General features: G+C 45.8%; 1 protein-coding gene across 1 annotated transcript in view; it reads right to left on the reverse strand.

The window, feature by feature from the left end:
* The window catches only part of lingo1a (leucine rich repeat and Ig domain containing 1a), a 90,183-nt gene that overhangs the window by 48,785 nt on the left and 16,755 nt on the right, over positions 1-24,643 (reverse strand). The window lies entirely within an intron of this gene.

Raw genomic sequence — 24,643 nt, forward strand, 5'->3', positions numbered from 1 at the left:
TGGCTCGTGGTGTTTGAAACCTCACCACTAAAGAGACATGGCAGCACAAGAGCTTCTGCTCAGGTGATTTAGACATTCACAGTTAGGATTATCATCAAAATTCAAGTCCATACGATCAAGGAATAGAATAGAATAGAATAGAACACTGTAATTACCCCAAAGACAAGAAAAAAAAATATGAATTAAAAAAGTGCACATGTTCTCCAACTGTAGTCATATTTTTTTCAATCATGCATAAACATGCCCCGCCCCAAAAATATGCATCATGTGATTGATTTCCTCTGCTAGCCAATATGAATCAACACAATATGATGCCAGCGTGTTGATCTTGTCCCGGCCTTGTGGACGAAGACCTTCCCGCAGCAGAGAGCCGCAGCATCTGCGCCACACCGCCTCATTCATCCACCAGGTTGTTGCCAGTTATTAGCACAGCATTTCTTTTCCCTCCCTGAGCCAGATGTTTGGCTTTTTTCTTTCTTTTTTTTTTTGGTATTCGCTAGATGGCTTGAAAAAAAAAAGGAAATAAGAAAGAAGAGCTCCACGTCAGCGAGGACGGCAGAGGAGAAGCTGAAAATCCCAGCTGGCTGCTACTGCTGCTGCTGCTGTGATTTTAAAGTCTTCATCCACTTTATTGTCCGCGAGACTCGACTTTATGTGGAATGCTTTGTACTTTTAACTTTTACTGACTGAACCGAACTTTGGGGGAGAAAATAAAAGGCAACAGCTGCATCCACACACAGTGTTATCATGTTAGCAGTGACCACCAGCGCATCATACACTGACTTAATATTCAACCTGCTCATACACTCTGTGTGTGTGTGTGTGTGTGTGTGTGTGTGTGTGTGTGTCTGTGTGTGTGAACAATGGGGCCGGCTTCACACTCCTCCTGCGTGTCTTTTTCCTTTTTCCTCCCTTTTCAACCCCATATTATGCAAAGCAGCATGTATGGATTCATATGATGCTGCACATAATGTCTGTTGCTCGCCGCTCACCAGCGTCAGCCTTTTGTGTCAAGCATTACAACAACAAAAAAAACAATGCCGGGTGTCTGCGGTTACGCAACGTTCCGCCAGGAGATGAAATATACAAAAAAAAAAAATTATATATAGATTTATATAAGTGCTCGTCAAAGTAGCAGCCGGCGGGGATGAAACACACCTGCTGATGAGTTATTGATGGCGGTGGTTCTGAGCAGCGACCTACATATTAAAAGTCGGCCTTTGCCTCTCGTCAAGTCTGGTCGAGCGGAGAGTGGAAGTTAGCAGCAGCGCCGCCAGCTGTTTGCAGCCCCAGCAGGGAACCACTTCCATTGTTTCCCTCTGGAAGGCCGTCAGCTCGGCCAAGCAGAGGTCCTGCCTGCCAATCTATCACACTGGACGGGACCTGTGAGGGTCTCACTGCAGAGGAGGTGGAGGCCAGTCGGGACATCCAAGCGGCCAGGAAATGAACGAGCCTTATTTCACCTGATTTGCTTTTTTTTATTCCCTTTAACCAGATCAGAACAGTTATAACATAGATATCTTGAAAATAACCCCTTTGTGATGTCACAAATGGCACTGATACAGATTAGTAACAGTTTGTGCACAGTTTGCTCCTGTCCGCTTTCAAACATGACAGGAAAGGAAGCTAAAAACTGAGCGTTTTTTATTTTATTTTATTGCAGGTGGCTGTAAACAGAGGGCTAAGTGTGCTGTTTTCGCTTTGTTTCAATTGGTCTTCCAGTAAGACAGGTCCACCTGACACTGGGCGAAAAAAAAATCATCATATTTCCTCCAGCAGATGTCTGTCGTCTGAGGGGGGCGGAGCTAATCACGCGAGCCACGCCAGCAGAGCACATGGTCCTACCTGGGCCAATGGCTGTGACAGAGAGGGATAACAGCAAACTGAAGAGGATCAGGAAGCTTCCTGTGCAGGACAGGAAGTCACTCAAGGCTTTGCAACAGCAGCATTCGATTAAAGAAGCAGAAGAAGCAGAAGAAGCAGAAGCCCGTGGTTGTCAGTGGGGGGATGATGTTGCTAATCATCAGAGTGAGCAGACGTCTCGGCCACCGATAGCTTCTCACTAACCCCCCCCCCCCAGATTAGGCTATCTCTCTCTTGGCACACACGGCTGACTGACTCCTCGGGGCCACCGCTCGCCCCCCCTCTTCCCCTCCCCCGCCACCGCCACCGCCTTCCGTCCCGCTGCTGAAAACATTTTCTATTTTCAACAGGATTAGCTCTCTCCACCTCCTCCACCTCCTCCACCAGCTGCTACCTGACAGGCCGACAGCGTCACCCGCGTGGCAGCCGGCAGAACGTGTCACCCGTGACTGACTGGCATCCCAGGGTGCGTTCCATACCGTGGCGAGGGGCTCAGCGGGTTGCCAAACTGGACGTGGCACCTCGCGCGTTGCCAGTCACAAAAAAGAGGTGCATTTAAACGCACACTGCCACTCTCACTGGGAAAACAAACTATCTGTGTGTGTGTGTGTGTGTGTGTGTGTGTGTGTGTGTGTGTTTGAAGGTCGGCAGCGTCCTATCTATTGTTTTACAAGCATTTATTTACGTATTGCAGTCTAAGGGGAAAATCTTTTCTTGCAATACCACAGATGACCACTGGAAAAAGAAAATCCGCATGCGGTACCATTTCCAGTTCTTGTAACACGTCCACGGTGTAGCCCTGCCATTCAAGACAGACTGCAGCAGGGGGCGCCCCAGAGAGCAGGGCCACGGCCATTATCCGGGTGTAACCAAGGCAACGTCAACGTTATTCAACGTGTTATTATGTCCTGAGTGTTACACAGTATTCGCTCAGACCGGGGGCTCTGATTGGACCAGAGTTTCAGAGTCGCTGCTCCTCGCTGTCGCAGTGACGGGTTTCTAACTTTAGCTGTCGCTGCCACCTTATTACCACTTATTCACACCAGAGCCCAGAGGTGGCGGCGGCAGTGGTGGTGGCGCCAGAGGTGAAGAACAGCTCGACGGAGCAGCAGCAACAGCAGCCTGATGTCCAGCTGTGACTCGACGAGCAGAATTAAACCAGTGTCATCTGCATAGTGGAGAACTTCACATCTAGCCAGAACATACAGTGAACATAGTCATTGGAGATTAGCTCTCAAGTGGTGAAAATAAAGTAAAACAGTCTGCAGTCATTTCTATGATAACCAGGTCGACTTGTGACACCACTTGTAAAAGCACAAGTTGTAATTTTATTGTCATTTATGTGATAAGGAGCTAAAGAAGTCATAATAGGAACTCATTTAAAAAAGTCTAATTTTTACTCTGGTTTGTAAACGCAGCATGAAAGCCATTGATCTTACCGGTGTGATACCATTGCAGCATGACAGCATCATTCTGCTATGATTAATACATAACATTAGACACTGCGTCGTAGCAAAGATCTGAATGGAATGCAGCCACTTCTGCTGCTGCTGGACCTTAGGCTGAAAGCCACAATAAGCTTTGATCTCAAGCAGCTGTAACACGTTGTGGCGCTGCTGCTGTGGAGTTCCAGCTCCAGTCGTCTCCCTGTTGTGTTGCACTCTGTCTCACTCTCTCTGTTGTGGAACACAACAGAGAGCCTGATCCCACCAGTGGTTCCTCCTCTCTGTCATTTTGGAAAAGGGAGAAAACAGTAGAAGAAGAAGAAGAAGAAGAAGAAGAAGAGCGCAGACTCGTCTCACCTTCCTCCTCCAACTTAAAACAAACACTCATTGATTGCCTCAGGTCTTGCCAATCAATTTGAGAGAACAGATCAATGAAATGGAAATTATGAATCTTTTTGATTGCCCCCCCCCCTCCCAAAAACAAACAAACAAACAGAACAGAAGAGGTGTTTTACACGCTTCCATGAAACGTTTACAGTTGTTAAAGTAGCAGCGTTGAATAAAAACACATTGTTTTGGTCTTATTGTCTCAAATTTTAATCTTTGTTCCTCTCTCACTTCTTTCATTGTATTCTTGCGAACACAACAGTGCGAGAGGAGAGCTGGAGACATGGTGGTCATGGTGAGCTGACTGGCAGCAGCAGACGACTGCGGCAGCTCCAGCAGCTGCAGCAGCTCCTCCAGCTCCTCACATCATTAAAGCCTTCAGCCTCCACGTTGTGGATTTCACCTTGTTATTTTCCTCTGCTCGCGGCTCTCTCTCTCTCTCTCTCTCTCTCGCTCGCTCTCTCTCTCTCTCTCTCTCTCTCTCTCTCTCTCTCTCTCTCTCTCTCCCTCCCTCTCTCTCTCTTTCACTCACACACACACACACACACACACACACACACACACACACACATACACACACACACACACACAGACACACATAGTAGTGTCACATTATTCAAACAAACCTTTGTGTTTGACTTTCATTCTTTTACACTTTCATTTAGCAGAAATGACTCGTGGTGCCTACCGTGAATTTTTTTCCCCGCTGCTTTTCTGCTTCCCAGGTGGAGAAACAGTCAGGCATTCACACCAGTTCACTGGTGTTTGTTGTTTGGGGGATTTTATCTGTGCTTTTCTTTTTCTCAAAAACACCACAAAGTGCAGCTGGGAATGTGAATCAAGGAAGGAAGAAGAAATATGTAATAAAACAACTAGGGATGCACCGATAACAGTACTGGGTATCGGTACTGATAGCGGGGATAAGTACTCTAGTCATCGTTAAAATACGCGCCGATACCACGACACCAACACCAGTTGTATATGTATGTATATAGCAATTGTGTTAAATGTGTGTTTGTACTGCAGTGAAACTGGTTCCAGAAAAACCTGCTGGGCAAATAAAACAACATTTGTGGAAAAATAAATGACAGTCATTCTGTATTCTGTGTAATGGACTCATTAAGTACTCGGTATTGTTCCTAGATAGTACTGAATGCAAGTATTCGTACTCTGTTACCGTTGACTGTTACTGTTAAGAAGCGGTATTGGTGCGTCCCTGAAAATGATGCATTTAATGGCTGGTTGTGCTTTTTCAGAAACAGTCAGTAAGTGTTGGCCAGCTGTGTCGACTCGCTGCAGCGCCGGTGCAGCACAGCAACAACAACACAATCCCCAGCACGGCAGTGAAACCCGGCGGCGGCCACGGCTGATTGTCGGCTCCCCGAGGCCTCGTGGCGGTGATTCAGCGCCGCTGCAAACGGCCCTCGTTCATTTGCAGCAGCCAGTTAAGGAAACAGCAGCAGACTGGAGGCAATCACGCCGAGCCGCGCAGTCCGGCCGCACTCGCCCTCTTATTCATCCTCCCGTCTGTGTTATCCAAGAAAAGAGAGAGCATCCTCCGCCTTCCTTCACTCTCTAATTAGGGGGCAGCGCTTTAACTAAGGCAGAGGAAGGGAAGCTGCGCAGGTCCACCTTAATTAAAGGGAAAGCAATTAATCTATCACGTATTTGCAGCGTGCAGTTTGGCTCTCTGAGGGGAAAAGAAAGAAGATCAGAAGTTCTTCCAGTCTTCTTTTGTTCTCCGTCTCCGGTCCAGAGTTAAGGTCACGCACGCGCTTTAATGCCTTTTAATGGGTTTTGGTCATTTAGGTCCACAATGAGAGGCGGTGCTCGGCAATAAGTCACCATTTGGCCGTTCCATGCCAATTTTGGAGCAATCCATCAAATAATTTGTTTCACGCAGGCAAATTAATCTTCAATGTATAATTATAATGTCATTAAGGAGCTGTGTATCCCTGAAGATGATGTCTAAATGATTTCATGAATCATTTCATCTGAGGTCACACACACACACACACGCACACGCACACACACACACACACACACATGCTGGTTGGTAGCATCCTCTCCAATAATGCAGGAATTCATCTCAATGTTTTTCTGGATGATATCGGTGAGTCAAACTGGGAAGTTCAAGTCTCGCACCTTCAGCAAAACTTTGACCATGTGTGCTGAGTCACTGCAAGCTGATTGGTTGATCAGATGTTTGTCTTAAGAAGGAGTGAATCATGTCTCAGTTGGCATTTTTTGTTAATTGTCTGAGGTTGTTTTCTCATTTTTATTTTCTCATTTGATGACAAGGCTTCCTCACTGCTAGTAAACCATTCCTCGACATAAAACAATATAGAGAGAAAATGGAAGGAAGCCAAATGATTAGAAGACAGACAAGGAATGTTCTTGATGTTTATCTTGTTTGTCCTTTCATGGTGTTTGGTGTGAGGCAGCAGTGAGAAGGAGAATTCTTCTCAAGCTGATTTACTTTTAAACACATGCTGCATCAGAGTTGATTGACGGGGGTGGGGGGGTGTTGATAGAAGAGCGAGAGATTCAGGTGTGTCCACTGCATTGGACGACCTGGACCTGCTGAGATGTGACTTCCAGCTCTGCTGCCGCTGTAGTTTCAGCCCAACTCTTTCTCCGTCTCCACACTGCACACGTCCGCAACATAAATCACCAAGCCAGCCACAAAAAAAAAAAACCCAGGCAAATGGTCAGTTTGAATGGTGATGCCAGCGGAGAGCCGTCACGCTCTGCGCAGCCTTCACATCAAAACCCAGCAGAGATGAAACGGCAGAGGGGGCGAAAATATATTAAAAAAAAACCTTTTGATTGGGACATTAATAACTGCAGCTGATTGGAATCCACATTCAAACGCAGTTCAGCCGGTTGGTCATATTTCTCTGAGGCTGACTTTGGCTCACGTCCATTAGAAGAACCAACAGCCGAGGACGAGCGGCAGTAAATCACAGCAACGTCCGGCCTTGAGGAAAAATATGACGAGTGGCCGGCGGCTGGGAACGCCGCGCTGCATTCAGAGTGCGCAGGACAAACACACAGCGGTCAGAGGATAGTTTCAGTCTGCCGACAGAAAAGAGCCCCTCCAGAGTCCCCACAGAAAACTGGGAGGCAATGGAAGCTTGCACCAGTCTGAGGGCAGCGAGGAAACTCCAGCGGCGCCGACATCAAACGCATCAAAGTCATTGGACATCACTGCATTCATACAAACCCACCTGTATATTTTAACCTGTTATATCATTTAATAATATGTATTATTCATTTCATACACTTGAGAGCAACTACACGACACAAACACATACACATATAAATAATGTATATAAATATATATGTATATACTGTATATATAAATATATATATATATACATATAGTCTAGTCTGATCTAATCTAGTCTAAAATCCCTCTTGTGATGCTTGTGATGATATGATGTCATCAGCATACACTGATTGTCCCTCACGTGGTTCCGTGGTTGCTGTGCAGAGTCAACACAACGTTTTACACGGCAGACACACAACTTTGATTTCTGGGAGATGTGCACGAGCAAAAACAGCAAAGTGCAGCAGCTTCGTGTTCGTCTGCCCTCAAACTATTTTCAGCACCAGAACAGCTGCTTTCCCCATTAAGAAAACAAATCTGAAAAAGGTGCTGCCTCCGCTGGCCAGATGTTGCGGTGACACACGCAGGGGCCTCACCTTGACCCTCATTTCTGCTGACTCAGCTCTGCTGGTGCAATCACTCCGTCACTGCCGTAACAATCATCTCCCTCATCCCTCTCTTTCCCTCTATCTCTCACTCTCTCTGTCTCTCTCTCTCTCCCTCTTTCCCTCTATCTCTCCCTCTCCCTCTCTAATTAGTCCTGCTGAAATGGTTTCTGCGTGTCGCTGATTGGAACTGAGAAAAAGCTCAAACTAGGTACCAAGCTGCTTTCTGTCGTCGTTGCTGTTTTATCACTAAAAAATGAAAAAACATTTTCTGATTTTCTTTTGCCGCAACTAATTGGAAACTGGGTAAATAAAATGACTGTTTTTGTGCACAGCTTTTTTTTCTTCATTATTTTTCTTCTTGCAGGGCCGTCCTCAAGAACCTTAGCAGCATTTTTACATTCATTTATTCACACACAGGGGTGATGATTGTTTCGATAATGTGACTTTGTCTGCTGTTCGTGACAACCAAACCAACAGGAAATAGGTGCAGCCAATCAGGAAGCGCTCCTGACTGTTCAGGTTATAAATGAAAGCAAATGCAAAAGAAAAAAAATCAAATGGCTCTTGTTGTTGTCCTGGTTTCTCTCGTTGATTAAAACACATGAAAACGGCTGCATTGCCCCCAAACTGGTACTGGAGAACACAAGTGTAGTGGCCGTCAGAAGCCATTCACTCATCCATCCAATCAACACTTTCCCCTGAGGACAACTGACTGACTGACTGGCTGGTGGAATTCCCTCTCTGATGTTTAGCAAGTGATTTATGTGGAGGCTGAAACCAGGTCTGGCTGGTGGCACCAGAAGCACCGGGGGCCAATGAATACCCAGACAACCTGAGAGCCCTGGTGGAGAGGAGGGGGAGGTCCGCAGAGAAGAAGAGAACAGAAAAGAAGGATGAACGGATGGATGGTAGAAGAACAAACTGTGAAGCAGCAGATGGTGTCAGACAAAGTGAGATTGTGGTGAGAGACATCTTGAGACTTTGGTAGAGGAGCAACGAGTGATGTTTCAGTTGGGCTAAAATAAGTGTTGAGAATCTGTGTGTGTGTGGTGTGTGTGTGACGATGACAACAGAGATGGAGGTTCTGCAGCAGCAACGATTCATTCGTCTGTGTGTGTGTGTGAAGGTTCTCAGTCATCCAGGTCATCTGAAAGGTGAAGGCTTCAGTTGAGATTAAACGTCTTCAAGATCACAAGAACCAGAAGTCCAGCTGCCCCATCGGAACCTGTCTCCCACTCATCTATAAGGTGCTTCTAAAGACACACGTGAAGACGTAGCAAATAAAGCAAAATAAAGAAGGTAAACACAAATTAAAGTGCAAAGATAAATTGAAGCTCATTTAATTCTGTTGCAAATAACAGCTTGATACTCTGATATTTATCTGGGCTAAAAACATCTTGACGACAGAGTCTGAAAATTTCACCAAGCTTGAAAAACAAGTTTAAAAAAAAAAAAAAAAACTACAAAAATGAAAAACCCAACCCTGTAAATAAAATATGACCCCAATGTAAAGAGAGCAGACAGAGGCAGCAGAGAGCAAAGGTCCCCTAGAGAGCCACACTTCATCTCAGGAGCCTTATCTCACCACCACCACCACCACCACTGTGGGAAGCTGATCAACCCCTCAGAAAAAAGCCCAGATCTGGATTGGCTAACAGGGAGAGGGGGGAGGGGGGGCAGACTGGGGGTCTCGCTCTATTTCTCACTCCCTGCCAGATAAGAGCCGTCTGTCAGCCTGATTGACACGTCAAACAAGGGCTGACGCTCCTCCAGATAGAGCCCCCCCACCCCCCGATGCACCAGCCAGACGGACCACAGGGCAGCCCGATGGGACGGCTCTGTTCACATGTTCACAGACCACTAGAAGTAGACCTCAACCACTTCAGGGGGGGGGGGGGTTATTTCATCACCAGCAATCCATTCATCTTTAACACAAATAAAGGAGCCAAAGTTCAGGAGCCCCAAGTCCCAGTGATTGACACCAGTGGTGGGTGGAGCCTCTCTCCATCATACCTCTAGAAAAGGTCCCAAATGACCATACAACCAGTAAAAAATGCACAAAGACACATAGCAGTATTTTTTTTTTTTTTTTTTGACTCAATGTTCAAAATGTTTGAGAATTTGATTAAAAGGATGTTTGATGTTCTGCTCTGTGTGAGAGTATCTGCCTGACGGTGCTTCTGGTCTTTTGTTGCTTTGAAGCAGCAGCGGCCGGACCGGGTGGGTTGTACTGAGGTCCAGCGGGCGGGGGGGGCAGTGGGGACCATTTCCATTTCTGACCCGGTCGGGGATCCAACCCACAACCTCCCTGGCTCAGGGCGGACACTCTACCACTAGACCAGGCAAACATCATAAAGAAGTCACAGAGTTCCCATGTAGCATCTTGATGCTAACATGCTAGCTAGCGTGCTAGCCTAGGTCAGTCCGAGAGAGCCAAGAAGGAAAAGCTTTGATGGGAAACTGAGGGGTGTAGTTCTATATCAGGCCAGCAGGGGGGGGGCACCAGTCGGCTGTTCAGGAGTGCACTTCCATCTGGAAGAAGTCAGCTGATTGAAATTATATTGAAAAGAAAACGTTAAATGGTCGTAATAACCGTGTTAAAGTTTTGCTGGAGTGAGTTAGTTTGATGAGCCAAGACTCGACAACATTTAAAAAAAAGAAGAAAAAAAAAAACTCTGAGCAGCACCTCGAGTCATCAGCATAAATCTCAGACATTCTGTGATTTTTTTTCCCTTTATTTTTTTTATTCTGGGTCTGCAGAGGCTCGTTGGCTTGAAGGAGAAAATAAGAGGAAAATAAATATGAAAGGAGGCCTCGTTCCTTCTCACTCAGCTGAGGGCGAGTCTGTCCAAACAGCATCGTCAGGAGGCCTCATCAGACCTCACCACATCCACATGACCCTGAATGCATCACAGCCAGTGCAAGTATGTGTGTGTGTGTGTGTGTGTGTGTTTGGAAGCTGCTGTTGGACGATGTCTCAGCATCATTACTGCAGGTTTGAGGGAAACAACTCATACATATTGCGGCTGGGGGGGTTTAACACAGTCATTGTTGATAGGCTGGAGGGTCGAGCAGCCAGGGGAAGCACCCAGGTTGCTTTGCATTCACCTTCACAAAGACGGAGCTGCAGGAAGTGGCAGCACTTCCTGTTGCTGCTGCTGCTGCTGTGGCTGGTTTCCAGTTAGTTTTGCCCTGATGGTCCAGTGTTGTAGCTGAATCAATGTTTTATGAGCTTTACACCGATCATATCGGCTATATCGGATCGGCCGATATTTGGCATTTTTTGAAATGTTCGTGATCGGGCGTCATGTCATAAATCACCGATCCGATCAATGACGTCATGGTCGTGTTGAAACTTTTTTTAATCCATCTCATTTACTCCAAAGTAGTTTCACAGCATCGACATGTTTATTTGTTTGTATCCGAGAGCTAATGATTCATGATTAAAAAAAAAAAAAATTTTTGTCTTCGTGCCTCTTCCTGTTTTGAGTGCTGTCGCTCTGTGACGGACAATAAAGTTTCTTTGAATCTTCACGACAGCAACATCCATGGGCGACACAAACAAACATGTCGGAGGTGTGGAAGTTTTTCAAAGTGAGAGAAACAGACATAGCACAAGCTATCTGCATTATATGCAACGCTACAGTACCTAGCGGGGGAACGTCGGCAAAAAATTTCCACACGACAAAGTTAACCTGGAAAAGATACACACGGAGGAGCATGTCGAGTTCAAGAAACGCAGCGCGGGGAAAGAAAAAGAAAAGCAAACTCCAAAACAGATGCTATAGCAAACCACTTTAGACAGTGCTCGTCCGTATAGTCGGGAAAGTGAGAAGGCAAGGGGTGTGCATAAACAAGCACTTTAAATATTGCTCCTCACGTGATCGGAGATTGGTTATCGGTTTATTTAAACTCACTGATCGGTGATCGGTGATCGGCACAAAAATCGTGATTGTGTAAAGCCTACTGTTTTACATCTCTGGGTCATTATTGACTCCAACAGTCTTATTTGGTTAATGCTCTCTTATCGCTAGTTAACTGCTTTAAATTTGGCAGTACTTTCTTTTCCGCAGGCAATAAAAAAATGTATTATTTAATTCCAACAACACAACAGTTCAATTAAATGTTTGCTTTTAATCAGGCTGATTGATAATCAGTGTTAGCATCCCATAATAGCCAGAGAGTAGTAAATCATGTTAATACTACCTGTAGGTTTGCTAAAAAAATATTATGGAGTTGAGCTGAGTGCAGCAAACTTTTTCTAATTCTTGCGAACATATTTTCATGACTCATTGGCTCAGTGAAGTCAACAAGTGTAACCAGCCGATCCAATAACTCTCTTCGTATTTGTATTTTTGATGATGTTACCAGAATAATCTCGGGTGACTATGAAGTGCTGACACCTTGTTTGATCGTCCAGAAGGGGGCGGCGGAGGCGTCGCCCGCCTTGATTAATTTTCTCCAATCCAATAGAGTCCAATAAGGGCGAGCGGAGTGGAATCAGCTGAATCAATAGCGCGGTGAAGATGTATGGCGCCCCCTGTGCCGCCGCGTCCTGTGATAAATCAGACGCACTCGGTAATTACTTCACAGGGCGTCCTGAGTGACAACATGATCAGCTGATCGGGAGTCCAGCTCCGGCTGCGCAGTCGTCAGGGAAACACCACAGGCTGATCTTCTCTGTTGCACTTGCTGGGTTGCTGCAGCGTTGAACCAGCAGCCACCGACTGGAGCTACACATCTACACATGTTGACTGGAGGCGCAACATTTCACGGTATTGAGCTTCACATTGACTTCAGTCTCACTGCGTTCTTGGCTACTGACCTGCAGGGTCACTGACACACTGATCGAATACTGTACATGTACTTGCATTCAGTATTCACCAATACTGAGTACTTAATAAAGTCATTACACATTATAGAATTCCTCAATAGATTTTCCTTATCTTTCCGCGGATCCGCAGTTGTTTTATTCACAGTTTCACTGCAGTGCATTTAATAAAAATGATCATGTACAGTGTATCCAACTGGTATCGGCGTGGTGGGATGGGCACATATTTGGCGGGTACAAGCAGAGTACTCAACGCCATTATTGGCCATTATCTGATACTGGTATGGGTACCAGGGCATTCTGGGACGGTTTACACAACATTGCCAATGGATCAATACTCAGCGGAGGGTTTCGCTGGTTGCTTTGGACCAGTGAACCGTTGTAGGCATTCACACAATTTGTGGAATGTTTCCCAAATCCATTGGACACATGACAGAGAACATGGAATCAAAAGAGGACTTCCAAGTCGGATGGCTTGGTATTCAGCACGCGACTCAACGTTTTCCTTTGAAGCAACTCGTGGAAACCCTGGTTGTTGCTCCGCCTCTTTCCCCTCAGTGGAAGCTGATTGGTCCTTCCATCGTCTGAATGGCTCGAAACATTTAAAAATAAAAAATAAAAAAAAAGGCCTTCAACATGAATTTGCTTTGAAATGTCAATCGGGCTAAATTGGTGTTTGTAAAACCTTGTCCATTTTTAAGCTCTATGGTCACATGAATGTTTGAAGGCTCCTTCAACTAAACCAAACCTCTCATGGGGCTACACAGTGAGTACAGGAAGTCAAAATGTTTCCCCAAAACTACCAATGGACAATTGAGCTCTTGACACTTTGCCCTGTGTGTCCTCAGAGGTTTGAGGGCCGTACAACAATACTGGGCTGAATACTTGATAGTGGCTGATGATGGCCATTAAGACGGTAACAACAGGATGATGAGAGCAGGGCGGCCTTCAGAGACCCTCAGAGCAGCAGAGGATCGCTCCTCTTGTTCCTGCCGCCTGGTCCCTCAACTCCAGGGAGCTCTGGCAGGTTGGGAGAGGAGATATTTTTAGCAGCGGCTCTGCAATCCCTCCTGTAAATAATGACCCTTGATGCTGCGGAAGCTGCGAGTGCATCGGACTGGATAAGTGGATTGCATCAAACGTCAGAATGCCAGTAAGCTGGAGAGGCTGGAGAAGCTAACATCCACATATGTGCCCACTGGAGAGACACAAACAGCATTGGTTATTACCAAGAGTCGCCAACCGTCCCTTGAAATACAGAATATTTGACCATGAAATGGTCCCGCTTTCAATCCTTCTGGAACGGCTTTGTCCCGCATTTCTGAGTCGTCTTGAACGTAACTTCATTTCCGATGCAAACTCACATTTGTTGCCATAGAGTTTGCGTTCAACATTGTTATCTACATGGCTGAAGGCAATACCATTGGCCAACTAATTCACAACAAGTGCGTACTGGCTGCTAGCTTGAGTAGAGCTGTGAATCAGAGTTCTTTTCAGCTTCATTTCATTCATTCCTTTAGGAAAGTCATCCATCCTGCACACTATTGATTGTTCTGTAAAAATATGTTTCAATCCAATCTAAACATTCAGTTTATTTCTAACGTCTATTGGGAACAAAGCAGTTCAAACTATGTTAACCATAGACTTTTTTGAAACCGTATTTTAAGTTGTGATTTACCACCACTGGCCTGTGAAGGTCATGACCCAGAGCACTGCGGGAGGCCTCCTTTATTTTTCTGAATGAAAGTTGGAAATACTACAAACAGCACTAAAGTGCAACAGAAATATTACATCCATATGATGTGGTTATAGGCACCAGAGTGAACTGGTTTGGACCAGCAGAAATGTTTTATCCACCGCTAGCATGTTGTAACTGAGACGACACTAACAATAGAGCGCAGACGCTGCGTCACGTCCCAGAAGTCTGTGTGTGTGCGTAACTCCTCCCTGTTTTTAGTGGCGCTCCCCCAGGCAGCGGCCAATAACAAGACTTTGCACTTAACCGAGTTCCCAGGCTGTAAAACAGAGAGGAAAGTGAGGAAGCTCCTCAGATGACTGAGGAGCCCCGTAAGATCTGCTGACGTCACCCACGGGCCAACAGGTGGCGTCTTTGATTAGAAAAAAAGAAAAGAAAAGAAATGAGTTAAAAAATAAATGTGATGGTCAGAAGGTAAAGAGGGCCAGTTTAGAACAGTGGCGGCTAACACTCATATCCCTCATATGTATGTTTTGACTGTGATGGATTCTGATTGGTCCAGTTGTCTGCTGAGGATTTCAGAGTCAGGATCTCAGGCTTTTTGGTTTTGGTGTTTTTTTCCTGAGGAAAGACGACCCTGCTCAATTGAAAATGCAGGAAACCAACATTTTTCCATTCAATTCCACATTTCAATCAAAGAGCCTGAATTTCCAGCCGCACACTGCAGACAGTTACTGAGGCGTGATGGTAGTTCAAGTCCTGCACCTCTTTCAGAAATCCTCTTTCCACACTTACTGAAACATTCATTTATTCACTTTTCAAACAGGCGCGCGCAGCGTGCGCCTCATCGAGAGAAAAAAAGCCACTTCATTCACTTTCACCCCATTACAGCCGAGCAAGCAACATCAGACGTGTCAGTTCCGATCGAGTCAGCCGCAGCGCCCCCTGATGGCCACCAGTGGAACTCCACCGCTCGAGTCGTCACACTGGCAGAGAGACTTTGTGCCACCGTCAACAAATGAAGCGAACGAGGCTTTTTTTCCCCTCGATGAAGAGATCCGCCGCTGGCAGCCGCTCGTTTTTTTACGCAACAAAATTGAAGTGACAAAGTGCAAACTAAGCCACTCCAACAATTACGTCCTGCTTTGCGGTTTGCGCAGGCCGGCGTCCGTCACGATGTGAGCTGGAATAGAAACGCCACTCTTTGACGGGCGGAACAAAATATTCTTCCAGAAACAATTTGGCCTGGGTAATAGACTTTTGCACGCTTATCAGATTTGCGGCGAAAGTCCTCGTTTGGGCTGCGAGAAAGAAAAGAAGGAAAAAGATGTGATTATGAACGCACCGTCAGCCCTCCTTCAGTCTTTGATGAGGAGGAAACTTCCCCTCCCTGTGGTGTGACGTCACCGAGGCTCATGATGCAGCGCTCATCTTTTTTACATTAGTTTAGTTTAGATTACATCAGATCAGATCAGATCAGATCAGATCAGATCAGATTAGATTCAACTTTATTGTCATGGAACAAGTGCAGAGCAGCAAAATGCCCTTAGTGTCCAACGAGCCGTGACAGCAGTGAATTAAATACAATTGTAGAGTACATACACATTATATAACATTGCAACAGTGCGAATGAATAAATTACTGTTGCTTTAAAGTGCCGGTATGAATGAATCATTTATATATTGCCACATGTATATACAGAATATAAAAGGTTGATAATATAACATGTCATACTAACCCACCCCTGCCACACACACACACACACCCAACCCCCCCTGCTTCTGTATCCCCAGGGCCTGGCATAAAAGGAAACCTGATTGGGCCAAACAATGTCAAACATCCTGAGTGACGAGTAGCAGCCGTGAAGCTGCTACACCTGATCAATGATGAGAGCAGCAGCAGCAGCAGCAGCAGCAGCAGCAGCAGCAGTCCAGAGCCACTGCCAAGCACACTTCCAGGAGAATTTACCCTGCTGTCTGTCTGTCTGGCTGTCTGGCTGGCTGTCTGGCTGACTGGTTGTGAGGCTCAGCCAATCAGAGCCCTGCGATGCAAACTGGGACACAGCTGGCCTCAGCCATGTGCAGACAGACTGACAGACAGAGAGACAGACTGGTGCTACTTCCATCACACACGAGCAGCCAAATGAATCCCACACTGTCAAAGGGTGTGTTTTTCTTTCTCTACCTTCAGTGTCTCCTCTCAGTTTCTGGGGGCTTCATTCTGCTGGATTTTGCTCCGTCAGAACTCCAACATTATGAAACGACACATTCACACGTTTCCCCCGCTTACGTTTGCAGCAGTGCGGCTGTGTTGCTGCGCTGTAGCTTCGACTGGAGGAGCTCCCTCAGCCAGGACTTGGCTCTTCACTCCTTTCAAAGGATGAACCCAAACTCCTCCCTTCAAACCTCTTAAGTCTCAAGAAGGTCTGTGTCCGAGCGCTGCCGCCGTCCCCAAACTCACAGTGTCAAAGTTGAGGGGCGAGAGTTTGAACTTTTTTTCTCCCCAGTGCAATCCCAGAATGCCGCGTTGCTAATACAGATCTAAAACCTTGAAAACCACTCAATCTTACTTTAATGTCACCTTATGGATCTTAATCCAGCACAACAGTCATCATTTGTTATATCATTCCGAGATTATTCTATGGGGATGCAGCCAAGGTGAAATGTTTCCATCCTGCAGCTGAACATCAGGTGATGTGGTTCCATCAACTACCACAAGGTTACATCACAGTTCCAACTGGAGTTCCACTGGAACTGAAGGCCGTGTGACCAGATGACGCCCATGGTTGTGGTTATTTATGCACGTAATGTTATGCAATTGACATCCAAGTAAGCTGCACACGCCATTGTTTGACATTGTTTACTGTCTTCACGTCTTAGCGCGTGATTGTCTACGTGGCCTGAGTCACTGAACGCACCGCCTGTCTATTTCTATTTCTATCTTTTCAATGTTTTTGTATTTTATTTATGGTAACACTGGACCTTACTGCCATAATGTTGTTGTCTATTTTGTATAAAGAGAATAAAACACCATCTATCTATCTGTCTATCTATCTATTGATCTATGTATCTATTGATCTTTGGTTTGGCACAGGGTTTGATTCAGCTAAAATTACGAGCAAGAAGTTCAAACACGTTTTAACTTTGCTGGGAAAAGTTTTTTTTTTTGTTTGTTTTACAGAAGGTGTGCGCTGGTTGCGTAACTTGAAAGCTTTCGTAAGAATTTTTCCTTTTCCTTGTACGTGTGAGCTTCTTTTATCCATAAACTCTTTAGTTTCTTTTTTCATCATTACCGTTGGATGTGTTGCGAAGCCTCTCGCTCTCTCACGATGTTCCCTCGGTCAACATCACCTCTCACATCCAGTCAATCATCACACACGACCTCCTGCCCCCTGCAGGTCAGGCCTCAACAGAGGTCAACAACTCCTCCAACAGCAGCGACCAACCCTGGTCAGGAATGCGGTGACAGCAAGTGACCACCAGGAGGAGCAGCCGAGCTGCGTTTTTCAAGAAATTGGACAAAATGACTAATTAGTGGCGTTTGTCCATCTGTCCAACAGACTGAAGTTTTTCAATGAGAGATTAATTTGGCAGATTTTCTCGGGGACCTCAGCGGCTTCTCAGTGGCGCTGCGTTCAACAAATACAACCTGCTGGAGACGCAGATGAACACGCTTCCCTGTGATAGCACATTTAAGACTCATCAGCGGAAACTTAGCGAGACATTTGCAATAGTTTTCGTTGGAAAGCACGCGTCAATCTTTTGAAACGACAACTTCCTGGTGTGATGAAAAGCTGAACCGGGTGTGGATCTGGTATCAGTGACTGGTATCAGTCACTCATAAGAGACAAATTCACAGTCATAATGTCCCAAGTCGAACCCAAGGAGACGCTGCTTTATTCTCCAGGTTAAGTTTCCGTGGAAGGTGAACACACAGATTATGCAGCGCTGTGATGTAAAAAAGAAACACACACAGGACTGATGGCTGTGTGAACCATGAAGATACAAATCAAAATGAAAAATCAAAATCAAAATCAAGGATAACAGGGAAATGCTATTCCTCTGCTACCCCCCCAGCCAGTACCAGTCGCTCTCTCTCCAAATGTGGAGATCACGGCATCGTCACCGTCGTTGTTGGAGAATCACACTGGCTGGTTGTGAGTCCAAGCGCAGGGAGTGAAAACAAACATCTGTCCAGTCCTGTCAGTGCGTTTTGTGGGTGAAGACGCACAAAACTTTGTGTTGTAACGCTGGCGGGAAACAAACTGTGGCACAAAAGGTTTGTTGACTTCAATGGTGGGAATGAACTTTACAATCCTGATTTATTACTGATCAAATCATTTGCTACAATGTTGAGGCCGGCGTCCTGTTCTCTTCCTACCCGTCGTAGGTCCAGCAAAAACACCTCACACCAAGTCGCTCGCACCGTAACAACCAACATGACATTGAAACACAACATGAATCTGAACGAGTCTAGACTACATTATTGTGCATTTATTCATTGGTTCATGTTATTTTAATGCATCTGACCGGCTCGGTCACCTATGGCCCCGCCCACACATCTGGCCTTTATGTAAAGTAAACACCCTTTTTCAAATATTAATCACAACCAGAGGGAAGGTTATTAGTGGTTGGGGACAACAACCAGCAGAACAGCTGCTACACAACTCACTGCCTCTTCATCACGTCTGGTGCCGTCACAACTCTGATGTTGTTGACGTGTTTGTGTGTGTGTGTGTGTGTGTGTGTGGGACAGGAGGAGGAGGCTGTGATCTGATGGCCTGCTGCTGCGCCAGTAATCACATCACTATTATTCTGAATATACAGCATTATACTGTAAGGCTGATTAGAAATGCACAGCACGTCTGGACTCTCTCCCACTTATTAGTCATCAGCAGTCCTGCACTGCAGCTCAACCTTCCCACTGAACCTCAGGAAGCCTCTAAAACTGCTCACAGCAAGTCCACCACTGACTGATCCTAGCACTGACTGATCCTAGCAAACTGTGAGTGTGTGTGTGTGTGTGTGTGTGTGTGTGTGTGTGTGTGTGTTATTCATTCGTCCGAAGACATAACCGCAATGTTAACAATAAAAGCTAAATGAACCAATCAAGAGTTTGAGTCAGTCTGAGTGACTGGACAATGGAGACCAATGGCGCCTCCTGCTGCTTGTCAAGATCATCAACACCTGCTGGTGTTTTGAAGGTGGTGACGGCAGCTGGCGGTCAAAGACAGAAGGATCAAACTGTTGGCAACAATAAGTGAGTGAGTCAGTCATCGACGCCCGCAACAAAACACAAAGGCAAGCTGTGGTTAGCACGACGCCCCAGTTGACCTTCACAACCATTAACATTCTCAAGTTAGCGCAGCCACTTAGCATCACGGTGAGTCTTGTCTGGAGACGCCTCCATTGTTGGGCCTTTAATAAAGTCCCAGCAGCACTCGGCAGCGCCACTATTTACTCATTTAGTCATATTATGGGACGGCTCACCCACTTCATTACCGCTGGAGGATTATCTGCTGCTCCACTTGCCATTGCACTATTTTCTCTCGTCCACATTAGTAAATATATATATGTATATATATATATATATATATATATATATATATATATATATATATATATATATATATATATATATATATATATATGTATACAGTATCTGCTCAGCTCATTAATTACAAGCCAGTATGTATGAAGGAAACAAAACCAGATTGACGCAACTTGGTCAAACATGGTCCTTATTAATGTTGCTTAAACAACATGGTTGTCTTCAGAGGCATCACCACTGAGCTGAATGTGTTGAGGTACAAGAACACCAAGAACAACTCAAGGTAAATAAACACACTGAACTAAAGTCAACACAGTCATGTGTGGCAACAGGAAACATTGGAAACACAGCTGGGTGTTGTGGGGGGGCGACAGAGCTGCTCCGTCCTCCAGCAGAAATCTTGCTGTATGCTGATGACACTATTGACTTTCTAGTGGTGAAAATCTGGACACATGTATATATTATCATTTATGTTAGAACAATATATATCATCTACTGCACGATATTAGATATCAGATAATACCTAATATCATACAACAAAAGGTGGTGGACAAGAAAAGTTATTTGAACTTCTTTCTTCTGATTTTTGAACATGGAAATCTTTATTTAAATGGTCTACCTGAGGAAAAGATGTTTGATCTTTCTGATCTGCTTTGTTTGGTTTTATGAATTTGCCTACACGTACCTGCTCTTATTTGTCATTTTAATTGTTTATCCTTCCACTGAAACTGTTTAAAATAAACTCACTACTTTCTTGCTGTGCTGAGCTCTGACGGCGTCCAAGCGAGGCTGCTGATTATTTCTTGGCTTCACGTTGATTTTTGCGGCGTGCTCATCAGCGTGCGATTCCTGATTTGTGATCTGTGATTCGTCGCATCGACTGGTGAAAGTGGGACTTTTCCTCCGGCGTCCTTCTTGAAAAGGTTTCAGCTGCGGCGTTTTAATCTTCCCCGGATTATGTTTCTTTTTAAAGTGACGCTGCCGAGCCGTGCTGCTGTTTCCGACTCTGACGCTCCTCTAAAAGGTCTTTAAAGAGCCGTCAGCTGGTTGGTCCTGAGCGCTGACAGCCGCCAGGAGGAGGGATTACACCTTCCACCTGCACCACCGTCTCCACAACAGCAGGCTCCCCGTCAGCTTCAGCCCAGAGCTGAAAAGCCCTTCCTCTCACTTCCTCTCACTTCCTGTCACTGCACTAATTGGCCAGAGTGCAGGTGGTCACCAGTCCTCCAGCAGGATCTCAAGCCTCCTCCTGCAGGTTCAGTCCCCGGAGCCTCCACATGCAGAGGGAGCAATCAGGGGCTTCCACTAATGAAGCTGCTCTCGGCTCAATCACCTTCCCGACTCACTGCAGCTCAACGGCTCCAAACTGCAACTGCACCCCCCCCACCACCACCACCACCACCAACCCTTCTTCATTTCAGTGCCTGACAGGCCAGCTCTTAGAACTCTGCATCGTCTTTTATTACTCTGGTTCCTTTGTCAAGCTGCTGTAAACAAGAATTTTCTTCTGGCGATCAATAAAGCATCTATCTATCTATCTGTCTATCTATCTCAGTGTTCTCGACCCTGTGTCAAAAAGCAAGGCTGTAATGTGTTTAACAAGAAAAAGGGATGTGTGGCTGGGTGGATGGGTGGACAGGGTGCTGGAGCTGCTGCTGCCACCGTCCAGCAGTCAGACTGATGATTCTACTGCAGCTTCTTTGCTTCCCTGAGCGTTTTCATTAGTGCAGGTTGAAGAAAGTTTGGAGCCAATAGCATTTCCCTCCTTCCCACACGCGTTACCATGGAAACAAAAAAAAGGAGAAACTTGGTTGGCAAGGAAAACACGTGTGTATTTTTAAGTGAGTGTGCAAGGACTGGGCCTGCAGTCTGCAGCCATCACACAAAGACACAACAGCCTCCCGCACTTTTAGTCTGCCTCTGTTCTTCTGTACGGCGTCTGACGTCAAGTCTTGTGTCTCAAGTACAGTTTCAACCAACGCAGAGTCACAAATATAATATAATATAAATATAACGACTAAACAAGAAGCTGGACAGACAAAAGCCGGAGTTACGATCTCATCAGGATTGTTCAATATGATGAGCGATCAGAGGAAAACTAAGGGCGTATTCACACCTGCCCTGTTTGGTTCGAACTAAACCAAAAAAGTCCCTTTTGCGGACCTTTTGGGCTGGTGTGAATACAAACCAGCGAACTCTGGTCCGGAGCAAACAGCCGGTCCGCGACCTCGCCAGAGGGGTGGTGGAGCAATGAGGAGACGCTTCTTGCCAAGCGGCTTTGTTGTCGCAAAATTGTAAACATCTCCTCATAAAATCGACGTTGCATCCAAAGCTTCTCATGCTCCAAATTACCTGCAAACGCTTGTGTTTGTGTGGAAAAAACAAACAAACATGAGCACAACGAATGCAGCACGCTGGAGATCCACGATTGTTTCCGTATTTTACCGTGTTACCCCGCCCCGTACCATTTTATCCAATGATTTGCACAATCTTTGTACACATGTGGGTTTGTTGTCAAATACTGGGACTCTTGCGAAAATTGCAATGTGAAAAGGAACCGCACCAAACCAAAAAGATACATTGTATTTTGGTCCGGACCAAAGAAAGCGAACTTAAGGACTTTCCTGGTGTGAAAACGCCCTAATTCTTTATTTCCAGCCTCCAGTCGTGTAGGTTTCTGCTGCTAAATGACTGAACGAGACAGAATACATAGAAGTATATACAAATATATACATATATATATATATGTATATATATGTGAAAGAATCAAAGAACCAAAACAGCAGAACCAGCTCAGAAACATCTTCAGTGATTATTGACGAAAAACCTTTCTGACCCTTCACTGAAAATAGCCATTGATCGCTGGCGCTCCCGCAGTGTGTGTGTGTGTGTGTGTGGCTGTGTGTGTGTGTGTGTGTGTGTGTGTGTGTGTGTGTTTCTAGAGTCAATGAGTGATGGACAGCAGGATGCTGTTCCTCACTTCGCTGGCCGCCTGCTTTTGTCTTTAATTAAAGGTCCTCGTCATCCTGCAGCTCAGAGTCAGGCAGGATGGCGAAACCTCTTTCAAAATGCAGCCAGACTTTAGAAACAAAATAATAAAATAAAACAGGAGTGCAAGAAAGCCAGACGGAGGATGGGTGACTGGAGTGAAAACCAAAGGTGCAGGTGGGAAGAGGTTTAAAATCCTTAAAGCTGAGACAGAAAAAAGTAGATTGCAAGAAATTGGTGTCATTGTGCTTATAAAAGAACCCTGACGTTGACATTATGCTTTTACATCTGAAAGCTGCTCCGTGCAGGCGGCGTAAACGATGAATTGAATTAGAACCCAGTCGAACAAAGGATGAGTTTAAAGAATTTCTCCGAGTGCAGAGGCAACAAGCTGCTCCGCTGACGCCTGGTTTTGATTGGCAGCCAGGGCAAATTCAAACAACCATGTGACCTCAGCCATCACAGGGACAAAAGTCACCTGTTTAAATTGTAAAACAAGGGTACAACAAGTGTAAAATTAAACACTGACTGAAATCCCAGGAAACATTTTCAGAAAAACACTTCCACAATAATCAAACCATTCCTGAAAAGCTCCAACCTGCCCAGACACAAAGGTGGCCAATCCGCAGCAGGATCCAGGTGGTCTGCTGCAGGACCCCTGAAGGGATTCAGGAAAATCACGTCCTGCTCACAGCTCACAGCTGTGAACTGTCTCTGCTGGTCAAGGTCAGAGTTCAAGATCAATGATCAGAATCTTTCCTTTCTGCAGCTCTGAAGCTGAAAAATTTGGATTTTTTTTATTTTTTTTGCAGCAAGGTGACGCATTGAAAACAATGAGTCATTATTCTTATGCAATGTTTAACACGGCGCTTCATTATCTTCACAGGATTGGGCTCCGATTGGTTCCTCTTCTGGCTCCGCGACGTACATGAAAGCCAGCGAGAGCTTGGAGGCCCTGAGACGGCCTGGGAACATCCTCAAATTGTGCTGCTCGTGCGTCAGGCGCTCACAAGCTGCACGTACAGTCGGTCAGCGCGGCAGCGGCCATGAAAACCAAAGCCTCTGATATCTTCAAACCGCATGGACGGAAACAATCAAATAGAATAGAATAGAATAGAATAGAATAGAACAGAACAGAATAGAATAGAATAGAATAGAATAGAAGGAATGGGAAACTACACTGTTGCAGCACGGAAGACATCCATCCATCCATCCATCCATCCATCCACTTTTCAATAGCCACTTCATCCTGCACTCAGGATCCTGGGGGTCTGCTGGAGCCTCTCCCACTGGGTGAAGGCAGGGTGACACCCTGGACCGGTGGCCACTTTATTAGGGACACATACAGACACACAACCATTCACACTCACACACACTTACAGACAGTTTCCAATTCACCTCACATGCATGTTTTTGGAGTGTTGGAGGACGCTGGAGAAGCTGGAGAACCCAGCAGACACAGAGAGCCTGGAGAAGCTGGAGAACATGGAAAGAACCCAGCAGACAAATGGAGAACATGCAAACTCCACACAGGAGGACCCAGGAGACCCTGGGAATCAAAGCCCAACCTGTGAGGAGACGGCACTCTGCACCACCATGTTGTCCCTGCACTAAAACCCCAAAAATAAAAGTAGACAGTATTCACAAGAAAGAGCCAAGTGGATCTATGTGAAGAAAGAAAGGAAAGAGGGAAGGACTTCCTGATGAAGAAGCGGCTCATGAATGTGAAGAGCTTGTTAGCTTCCATCTCCTCCTTGCAAGAAGACAGTAACCTTCCAAGCCAGCCGGCAGACTCGACAAGTACGGGGCAATTTTTATTTTTATTTTTTTGCTGCTGCTGCTGCTAGACTTCCTGCTGCTGGAGAGACAAGGACAAGTAGCAGCGACCTCTCCGAGGGAAGGAGAAGGCCGGCGTGGTAGCTTAGCCTGAGTGGCGCTACCTGCCTGTAATTAGTGGAATAACCTTGAGAGTGGCGTCTGAATGAGCTGTGACTAATGAAGTGTGCGGCCGGCGATCGGGGGGGGGCGTTGAGTCGAAGCTGCTCGCAGAGCCACAGGCGCAGAAAATAGACCCTGCGGCTGCAGAGTCCACAACGCTGATGCACAAATAGCACCAATTTATGGCCTCGCACGAGCGGCCACGGAAATATGTCTGATGAGGCC

The sequence above is a fragment of the Nelusetta ayraudi genome, unplaced genomic scaffold, assembly GCF_046127955.1.
Source record: "Nelusetta ayraudi isolate G7.1 ecotype Tasmania unplaced genomic scaffold, CSIRO-AGI_Nayr_v1 ptg000111l, whole genome shotgun sequence".
NCBI classification, from domain to species: Eukaryota; Metazoa; Chordata; class Actinopteri; order Tetraodontiformes; family Monacanthidae; genus Nelusetta; species Nelusetta ayraudi.